An 11,572-nucleotide genomic window follows, 5' to 3' on the forward strand; every position below is an offset into this window, starting at 1 on the left:
TTTCCAAAGTCACCCCCCTGGTGGCTATTCAATATATTTTCACTTCCTATTTTGCTTAGGAGGAACCCAGAAAATGACATCCATCAACAAGGTCTATGGTTCAGAGTGAAAACACTGACTAACACAGTGATGCCCTTTAGAGATGTTTTAATAAAAACACTCGTTATCATGTGTCTTTATATAATAATACAAACTGGAAGTGACACTGAGATTCCAGGCCCTGAAGCAGTCACTCCGTGCTGTGGCATTTCAATCCTGATGAGTGCCACGTAATGAGGCTGGCGTCGTTGACGAGGTCACAGTGAATCAGGCAGTAGAGTGGGGGCTCCGTTTACAGGCTTTGTTCCAGGTACACACTCCAAAAGCCACGACAACGCTTTCAAATCACTCACATGCCGTCATGAAGCCCCTCATTGAAGACCTCGAGGGCGGCGTGTAGTAGCGTGCACTAAGTGCCGGAACACACAAGAGGTGCCGATGCCAGCATCTGCTCCATGAGAGAGTTAATAATAATAGTAATAATCATTGTCAAAAAAATCAACAAACTAGCAGGGATGAGATGAGCGTCATATTGTAAAGACTCTCCAGCTGCAGCAGGAAATGAGTCCACACATCAGCCGCAAAGGAAAAAAGCCCTTCTTCTGCCATCATGTCCACCACTTCACGGCTGTAAGTATTTGAGATTGTGATGTGAAGTTTTCATCCTTTACTTAGCTGTGGAAACTGCACTGCTCTGAAAACTGTCCTCTTAACATACATTAAACAACCATCCATTTTCTTCTGCTTTATACTCCACATGAGGGTTTCAGGTGGGCTGGATCCAATCCCAGTTCAGTCACACCTTGAACAGGTCGCCAGTCCATTGCAGGGGCAACACACAAAGATGGACAACCATTTACTCCCCTATAGACCTGAGTTAACATCATTAGTTTCATCATCCAAACCACAACCTGATGTTAGATCCCATCCCCACTAAACTGTTTAAAGATGTGTTTCCTTTAATTAATAGCTCTATATTAACTCAAATGAATCTATCCTTATTAACTGGATATGTTCCCCAAACGTTTAAAGTAGCAGTTATTAAACCCCTCCTCAAAAAAGCGACCTTTGACCCAGATGTTTTAGCTAATTACCGACCTACAGTTGTGTGCAAAAGTGTTTGCCCCCTTCCTGATTTCTTATTTTTTAGCATGTTTGTCACACTTAAATGTTTCAGATCATCAAACAAATTTAAATAGCAAAACAGCCCCACACCATCACACTACCACCACCAAGTTTGACTGTTGGTATGATGTTCTTTTTCTGAAATGTGGTGTTACTTTCACGCCAGATGTAATGGGACACACACCTTCTAAAAAGTTCAATTTTTGTCTCGTCAGTCCAAAAGTCTTGGGGATCATCAAGATGTTTTTGGGCAAAATTGAGACGAGCCTTAATGTTATTTTTGCCCAACAGTGGTTTTTGTCTTGGAACTGCCATGCAGGCCATTTTTGCCCAGTCTCTTTCATATGGTGGAGTCATGAACACTGACCTTAACTGAGGCAAGTGAGGCCTGCAGTTCTTTAGATGTTGTTCTGGGTTCTTTTGTGACCTCTTAGATGAGTCGTCGCCTCACTATTGGGGTAATTCTTGTCAACTGGCCACTCATGGGAAGGATGCCCAATGTTCCATGTTTTCTCCATTTGTTAATAATGGCCCTCACCGTGGTTCTCTGGAGTCCCAAAGCTTTAGAAAGGTCTTTGTAACCTTTTTCAGACCAATTACTTTGTTTCTCATTTGTTCCTGAATTGCTTTATATCGCGGCATGATGTCATCCTTTTTTGGGATCTTTTGGCCGACTTCACTTTGTCTGACAGGCTCTATTTAAGTGGTCTCTTGATTCAGTCTGGCAGTAATCAGGCCTGGGTGTGGCAAGTAAAAATTTCCAAAAAATTACTGTGCAATTACTTTTCACATGGAACCATGTAGGTTTGGATAGTTTTTTCCCCATAATAAATAAAATCATCACTTAAAAATTGCATTTTGTGTTAACTTGGGTTGTCTTTGCCTAATACTTAAATTTGTTTGATAATCTGAAACATTTAAGTGTGACAAACATGCTAAAAAATAAGAAATCAGGAAGGGGCAAACACTTTTTACACAACTGTATATCAAATCTTCCCTAGAAAAAGTCAGTTGCCAATCATATATGTGAATATTTACACATTAATGGCCGTTTTGAAGATTACACCATAGCACAGAAAAAGCACTAGTTAAAGTTAGTAACGACCTTCTCTTGGCTTCAGATAATGGTCTAGTTTCTTTAGTTGTCCTGTTAGATCTTCGTGCTGCATTTGACACCATTGATCATAATATTCTACTACAGAGATTGGAGCAGACTCTTGGGATCACAGGTGCTGCCCTCTGCTGGTTTAATTCATACTTATCTGATGATAAAGCCTCACTACAAACAAAAAGTGTGGAGTTCCACAAGGCTCAGTGCTCGGGCCTATGCTTTTTACTTTATATATCCTTTCTTTAGGGAACAGTGCACACTTTCATTGTTATGCAGATGACACACAGCTATATTTATCAATGAGGCCGGATGAAATAAATCAGGTTGTTCAACTCCAGGAATGTCTCAGAGACATTAAGTCCAGGATGACCTGTAACTTTCTACTTTTAAACTCAGAAAAAAACTGAGGTCATTATACTCGGCCCTAAACACCTCAGAGAAAAACTTTCTGACCACATTGTCCCTTTAGATGACATCCCATTCTAGTTCTACTGTGAGGAAACTTGGAGTTATTTTTGACCAGGAAATGTCATTTGATTCACACATAAGACTCATTTCCAGAACAGCCTTCTTCCACCTGCAGAACATTATAAAAAATTAGAAACATTTTGTCCTTAAAGGATGCTGAAAAACTAGTTCATGCTTTTGTTACATCTAGATTAGATTACTGTAACTCCTTATTATCAGGATGTTTCAACAAGTCTGTTAGAACCCTTCAGTTAATTCAAAATGCTGCAGCACGAGTTCTGACAGGAACTAGAAAGAGAGACCACATAAGTCCAGTGTTAGCTTCTCTACACTGGCTCCCCGTACAGTTTAGAATTTAATTTAAAATCCTCCTCCTCACATACAAAGCACTTAATGATCGGGCCCCTTCATACCTGAAAGACCTAGTCTTATCACTTAGGTCCCAAAATGCAGGGTTACTTGTGGTTCCCAGAGTCTGTAGGAGCAGAATGGGAGGCAGAGCCTTCAGTTACCAGGCTCCTCTCCTGTGGAACCAGCTCCCAATGACAGTTTGGGAGGTGGATACTCCCTTCCTTTTGATAAAGCTTATAGTTAGAGCTGGCTCAAGGAAACCTGGACCATCTCTTAGTTATGCTGCAATAGACCTAGACTGCTGGGGGAATTTCCTGTGGTGCACGCACACTCACTCTCTCACACTCAGGGTATGAATATGACTTTATTATATGTCATTAACCTTGTTCTTTCTCTCCCTAGTTTGTGTCTTTCCTTCCTTTCCCCTCTCTCTATCTCTGTGTCCTCATCTTGCAGGTTGCAGGATCCAGATCCAGTTTCGAGGCCATTATTATTATACATATCATCACCATTATTATTATGCTATAATTAAAAGTTGATATCAGTATTATTTTTTATCAACAATTGCTGCTGCTGTTTTTATAAATTACATCATAGTCTTATAAACATGTCATCACTGACCTGTATAAACTTATAACTTTATACATTTGTTGTATATCTGCTCGTGGTGTCTCTCTTCTGTCTCTACCTCATCTCCCTCTTGTCATTTCTGTCCCCCACCTCTCCTCTGTCCCCCATTTTTTCCTTTCACCCCAAGCGTTCAAGGCAGATGGCTGCACATCTCTGAGCCTGGTTCTGTCAGAGATTTCTTCCTGTTTAAAGGGAGTTTTTTTTTCTCTCCACTGAAGCCTAGTGCTTGCTCATTATGTGACTCTGCTCATTGCGTTTCTCTGCTCTCCATGATGTTGTCTATGTATAGTGCCTTAAAATAATGTATGTTATGATTTTGCGCTATACAAATAAAATTGAATTGAATTGAACTGTCAATTTAGAATGTTCAATTAACCTGATGTGAAACGCGTCACCTGCTCAGCCCTCAAGTTCTGATATTGAGACAGAGAGGAGTATTAAATGTTTTACGCCAGACGTTTCCATTGATCAGCCTCTTATGCAGCTCAGCTGCCTCTGTGTCATTACAGAGTGAGATCACACGCTGCATGCACCCAGCGGCACGTTAATGAGCCAGCCGAGCTAAGGTAAGCCTGAGCACGCTGTTGCATCAGGCTCTAAGAGCATCACTCCTATAAGCAAACTAAATTTAGCACGATGGATTTCTGATCTCACCTGGGGTTGATAAGCATTTCCCCTCATGTCATAATTAAGCCTCTGTACATCAGCCCCAGTCAACCTGTGAAGCTTTGCACTGTCTGGTATTTGACTAATGATCAGAGGGACTGTAAGGCCTCGGGTCTGACTGAGGAAATCTGAGCCAAAAGGCACATGAGCTTCCTTCATATTCTGACAGAGCAACTCTGTCCAAGGCCTTTAGGTCAAGTCAGGTTTAATCAAGTCTGTGATTAATACAACTGGACTCAGATTTACAAGATGCCTCCCACTTATTCCACTGACAGACTCATGCAGCACATGTTACTCCTGATAGTGGAATTCTAAATGCAAAAATGTGATGAGGGCTTTTTCACCAGTCCATTGCCAGACTGTTTCAGCTTCCTGCTAGCATTTTAGCTGTCTCCTACTTTATCTGAAAACCAAAAACTCAGCCCCAATTCTCTGAATTTTAACCCCTGTCTCCTTCCATGGACTTCTGATGTCCTATTTGCCCCAAATCTGTGGTTGACTCAGGTACATTAGATTTAAAAAAAGATTTAAAAAATAAAAATCCAACAACAATAAGACACCTCATACTAATGACATTATAATAATATTAATAAAATAATTAAATTCAGATTGTGAAGTTTGTAAACTTCCCTTGAAAGGTATGTCCGTAAATAGATCTCAATGCCTGGAATGCCTTGGGATGCCCCCTGTCTGGGTGTCTTTGTCATATCACCTAATATCATTCTGAATTGGTAAACTTATAATTTCCAGGAGATGTTTGGAAGATGAATTGCAACTTCATTTGATCCATGTTTGCATAATTTGCAATTTCTGTTACTTTGGTTTATTATTGTCTCTCTCTTTCTCTGTTTTCTCTCCCTCCCCCTCGGTTGTGCTCTTCCTCTCTCTCTATTTTACAGGTATCCCTGTTTCCAGAGCTTCAACACTACAGCTCAAATATTGGAGCTGTATCAATTACTATATATTATATCACTACTCATTACTGCCAACGTTAATATTATGCCTTCGGGCCTAATTGTGTGTGTGATGTTGGGCTATATAAATAATATTGACTTGACTTGACTTTGAATTCCTAATGTAGCAGGAGATCACTTTTAACGCTTTTAGATTAAATCTCCAGTGTCTCGGGGTCTTGTTTTTTTATTTGTGCTGTGGTACGTTCACGTGCCAAATTAGCATGAGAACGCTGAAGGTGTTAGATAGCATCTTTTCTCAGTTTCCGTGCTTTTGCTGAATCTCAGCTGACGTATAATTAACAGAAATCATGTAACAAAATTAAGGAGAAACTATAACCTTATACAAGAATAGTTTCTGGCACATTTGAAACAAATGACATGTATGCTCCAGTCTTCATCTGTATGCATAGGACAGCTGAAACATGCAGCTATAGATGGCTGCCCATGTAGAAATTAAAAAAAGGAGAAAAAGAGAATAAAGAGAATGGAGGCAATTTTCTGAAGTGCATAAAAACTGAATGGATTGAATTATTTTGAAATTATCCTACCACTTTCTTTCAATTTCAGCCTTGTCGTTCATGATATGGAGCAGGAGTCCATGAAGGAGCAGCCAATTATACTGTAAGCATCACACAGACTCCTCTAATAGAGTCTAACCTGCTGGTGTAAAACCTGCCAACTGTAATTGTTGAGTGTGTGATGAAATGTGTTGAAATACTCGGGTTGTGATCACTGACTCCAAAGGTCCTTTATTTAACCCTGTGTGTGGCAGTCAGAGGTTAACGGTTCAAAACTCCTTCCTACCACAAGAACTGAACAACCATAGTACATCTCTTTAAGATCTCTGATTTAAAGGGGTAGTTCAGGACTTCAGAAGTGTGGTTGTTATGTATGATATACATACACATGTTCAGTATATGAAAAAAAAAGGTTCAAGTCACTTGGAATTGTTGAGAAAAATTCAAATCTTCAGCCAACTTTAAGTCTAATTACTCACATATTCTTATAACCAGACCTGATGTACAATATTAACAGCCATGACGTTCAATAAAACACAAACTAGGCACCTTTCAAGGTTCCCTCCCTAGATACCAAGGTGCCAGGCATCTGGACTGGATACACTATCTCAAGCCTTAACTGTACCAGACCTGGCACGCTGCTCACCAGAACCTGCCAAGATGCCTTACTGTTCAGATGTCAGGCATTGTCTCAGTTCTCCTCGGATCTTTCAACTTAACTCATCACTGACTCCAGAGGTTCCATCATTGGTCATCTCACCTGATGATCAAAAATCTCTGTAACAGTAATCATAACTCATGAAACAAGTTTGTTTAAAAATAAAATAAAAATAATAAATACATCAAAAATAAAAATCATGGACATGGAGAAGAGTGCATTAGGAAACAAACGAACTGATGAAAATTATAGCCTGCGGTACATACTGGCCTTTTTCAAAGCAGTGTTAATTCCCTCTCTATTAACACAACTAATTCATAGAAAGTGGCCCTAACTGTCATAGTCTTAAAAAGTATTACATTCTGAATTATTATGAATTGTCAAGCTTCAAATTGTGTTAAAGGGATAGTTCAGGTTAGTTGTGTACTGACACATAGTCAGTCATGAAAAAAAATGTAGCCCTGTACAAGTTAACAGCCTGCCGGCCACTGATTAGCAGAGAGTGTCGTCACTGGAAGAATCATGAGTGCGACATCTGACACAAGAATCAAATGCCAAACTGTAGCTAAGTTAGAAAGACTCAATAATGAATTTATTAATCTCCAACATTAAGCAAGGAAATGTCTAAAACTCTAAAACTCAATATTTAACAGAGGAGTCTGGTGTATTTATCGACAGCACTGCCGAGAGCCGGCAATCACGATGTCACAGCAGTTTCGTGCAGCCGTGCTGTGACGAGCCCGTCCACGTAGAGGAGGTACTATGAAGTAATTGAAAACAACGTACCTGATACTAAACTGAGTAGAGTCGAGTAGAGCTGAGTAGTGTAACTGTATAATGGAAAAGCACCATTGGTGCTGACCCAAAACCTGAAGTTCCATAGTGCCAATGCAGGTGATGGGGATCTGCTCAGGCTTTGACAGGGGTGCCTGTCACCCTGTTGTAAGTTGATGTACCATCAAATTAATCTTGACATTATTTGAAGGTTGAAATAAGAGTTTAAATCCTTTTTTTTTTTTTTTCCATACAGCTACAGTGACGTAGCTTTTCTTCTTAATGAGCAAATCATGTCTCAGGATGACACTCAGAAACAGAAACAGTATGATGAGCACTTAACCCATATTAAAGTTTTAAAACATGCCTTCAGCAGACTGTTGTACACACAACAGATGGCATTTTTTGCACTTTCTGCTTCAACCATGACTTAAAATGTAAGCTTAGCTTGGACTGAAGGACAGCCTGGAGGCTCTTGGCTCTGCTGCGTCCGTTAGACATGGAGAACGGCTAATGGCTGTTTAATACAGAAGTGAATGTGCTGTAATTCACAGAATGCATTTCACTGCTGTTAATGACTTTAATGATCCAGTGGATTACTTACTGCCAGAGGGCGACTCACAGATAAATGTAGTTGATAGTAGTTTACTTGAAGCCTCACGTTGGGTTAATTACAAAACACACCAACAACACCTTCAGTCCCGGGAGAGTGAATAATTCAGACCTCGACAAAGACATAAAATAACTGGAAGCTTGTTGATGTGACAGAATTGCATGACAAATTAGTTTTGGGCAAAACCAAAAATTACTCATCCGGTAAAAATAAAAATGTTATACATATAAAATGCAACACAACGTGCTTTACATTAAAAAAAAAAAATCCCTACACTCCCCATTCAATCACACCCAGATACATTCACACACCTTGATAAATACAACTAAGGAAGCTGAGGAACTTGCTTGGTATAAACGCTGTCTCCGCAGTCTGCAGATGAGGAAACACCAGGAAATAATAGGCAGATTTGAAAAGATGTAGTAATGGATCTAAAAATGGGATAAAGTAAATAAATAAATCAATAAATTTAAACTTGTTAGACAAAACAATTACAATACTAAAGTAAATAGATAGATCGATAGATAAATAAATAAGCATAAACACACAAAATAAAAATCAAACAAAAAATAGCAGTTCAATTAAAAGCCATAATAAATAGGTCTAAAAAGGTCTTGAGTCTGCGCCTAATTTTCAATTCTTTTTTTCCTGCCTTATCTAAAACAAAACTCAGTCAGACTGGATGGAGACTCTCTGTGAACTGCAGTTTTCAAGTCTTGCCACATATTCTTAATTGGGTTTTGAGTGTATGTATTGGCTGTATGTTTAGGATCATTGTCCTGCTGGAAAATGATCATCCGCCTCAGTCTCAAGTCTTTCAGACTCTAACAGGTTTTAAATTTTTTCAAGGATTGCCCTGTTTTTGGCTCCATCCAGTGGGCTGGGTGGATTGCCCACTCTGGGTCGGGGGAGAGGTCCTGCCTCAAGTGGAAGAGCTTAAGTATCTTGGACTCTCATTCCCCTGGGCAGGTGTTTCGGACATGTCCTTCCAGCAGGAGACCTCAGGGCCGACCCATAGGGTCTGGGCTGCTGCTACCCCTGCGATCAGGATGAGCAGAAGACAACGGAACGGAATGGAATATTTTTGTGTCGTATTTTGCTTTCTCTTTAAAAATGGTGTTAAAATCTTGTCGATCTTGTGAGCAAAGCTGAGAGTCTTTTATTTGCACTGACTTTTGCCTATTCTAGCTGAATTATAATGAAAACAGACAAATGGATCCCAGTTGTGGCTAGAAGTTCTCAGTCTCAGTCACTCTCTGGAGCTGGAAAGGATGGTGGAGGATGACAGTTTGAGACCAGTTTAAAATTCAATCTTGAAATGATGTTGTTGTGGATAAGTATAGTGTTATGTGGACATTCTCCCGTGTTCTTATGGAGAGAATGTGTCAGTACTATGAGGAAAACCAAGATATTTTCCTTAGCCCTACCCAGGTGCTTCTGTGCCTAAACCAGGAAATGACCTCTGATCATTACCTTACTTCAGCCAATAGCACCACAAGTGGTTAAAATCATGTTGATCCGCCCATCTGAAGGCTTCTAAATACGTTATATGTAATATGTGCATATGTTTACAGGTCAACCTTACTGGCAAACTCTGTCTTTACAACCATGTCTTCAGACCAGGCACAGTAGCCTAGTGACGTAAACTGTTAAGTAGTCAAATGTTGTAGTTCTTTTTGTGTCATGGTGCTGATCCAAAACCCATCTGCTCAGGGACCCACAAAGGTTTTGATTCATATTCATGGACACTGAATAAATATAATTTTATTATTTTGTAAACTGAACTGGTAACTGGTAAGATGTTCATATATATGTTTATAAAAAAAGAGCAACAGTATTGTTTGTCATTTGCTTCATTAGGCAATCACTGTTTGCCACATGCAGTCACATTGCACTGATGCACTTTTGTTCCTGTATTTCCAGGTGAGCAAAAGTAGTGAAAACAATAAATAAATATATACATACACATACATACATACTGTAACGACACTGTGTTCTGTATGCAGTCTAATCAGCTGTGCAGTTAGTAGTTACTAATGGCACTTCTTGAGACACAGAGCAGGTCCATTAAAAATACACAGAGAGCAGCACTGATTCAACTTCCAAACCCCTAATTGTAAAGTGCAGGCCGTAGTTCACTCATCTTCTACTGCTTTATCCTCCACATGAGGGTCACGGGGGGCACTGGTGTCAATCCCAGCCGACATAGGGTGAAAGTTGGCGTACACCCTGTTCATCACAGGGCCACACATAGAGACATACCACCACTAATTTTCCCACTCACACCTCCAATTTGCCTAATCAGGCCGTGGTTCGGTATTGCAGCAATGTCTTCACCGTGAGTGTCACGTAGGCTTCGCTGAAGAAACTGATATAGGTTATGTGATGATAGAGTCAAAATGGCAGCTTTAAAATGGGCTACTTTTGTAGTAAGAAGAAGAAATGCCTGCCGCAGATCTACCTATGATGAGATTGTTTGCAGCAATCCCAATCTGCACTCTTTCAGCATTGGGTGCAGTTCACATTCTATAGTAAGCACAAACAGAATGAGATGACCACACAACCCTGAGTCATTGTTGTCCCCTGCTTCCATCCACATACCAAACCCATGCATGACTGCAGCTCCTAATGACACAACAACAGACAGAGTTGAGTCACTAATGAGATCTGCTCATGAGTCATGCAAATGAGTGGAGATGACAAATACCACGCAAGTTACCAATAATTTGATAATCTGATCAGACACGTAGAAGCAATAACTCAGACTAGCTGAAATAGAGCAGCTGAGTGACTGAGTGAATGAGTGAGTGAAGGCAGGTGATCTTTTGGTGCCAGGGAACCCTATTGTCTCATTACCTGTAATGAAACCTAATCGCCTTGAGAGTGGCAGAAAGACTGTTGATGACCTGGACCTTTTCCTGGGATAATGAGGGAACTGTTTTGTGTTGAAGTACAGACTTGAGTTTGTCTTTTATGACTTTTTAACTTTTTTTTTGTTACCTTGTGGGAGTGGCATCCACTCATGTAGGTAATGTGATTCTGCTAAATGTAATCAGATCTTAGATATTCTGTAGCTTGTTTGTGGGTAGAACATTAGAAAAAGGGGAGAAATGTTCTCTTTTTAAGGGGGGAGGTGTTGCTACCACAGGGTTGTGGTTTATTTTCCTTGTGAGTGTGAAATGGGTTGCAGGAGAGCATGAATGACGTGTGTGTCTTGGTGGATCCTTGGAGCTGATTGGTCCTGCACAGGAGGTTCCAGTACAAGAGGCCGGATCGTCCCAGCTGCAGTGGACTTCCTTGAACCACTCACAGCCAGACTGCCAGCAGACATGTTGTACTTGTTTTTAATAAACCTTTAAAATGGTTTGTTTAACATGCTGCTGGTGGTTTCTTGGAAGTTGGAAAAAAGGGAGTCTCCTCATTATTGTTGTGATCAGGTCTTCCCCTATAGGCCTGGTCATAACAACACAGTCAGCTTTGCCAAATTAAAATAATGTACACACTGGCCCTTTAAAACTATAGTTTGTAAAAAGTTCAATGTCCTTTGTTATTATTATTCAAATGCATTACTACCAGAGGCAGCTTTGTGGTTCTCTTCTTGCGGTTTCATGTGACATCATGTTCCTTTGGGAAAAGCTCCCTTGAGGGCAAAACACGACTTCC

The sequence above is a fragment of the Solea solea genome, chromosome 3 (assembly GCF_958295425.1).
Source record: "Solea solea chromosome 3, fSolSol10.1, whole genome shotgun sequence".
Classification (NCBI taxonomy): domain Eukaryota; kingdom Metazoa; phylum Chordata; class Actinopteri; order Pleuronectiformes; family Soleidae; genus Solea; species Solea solea.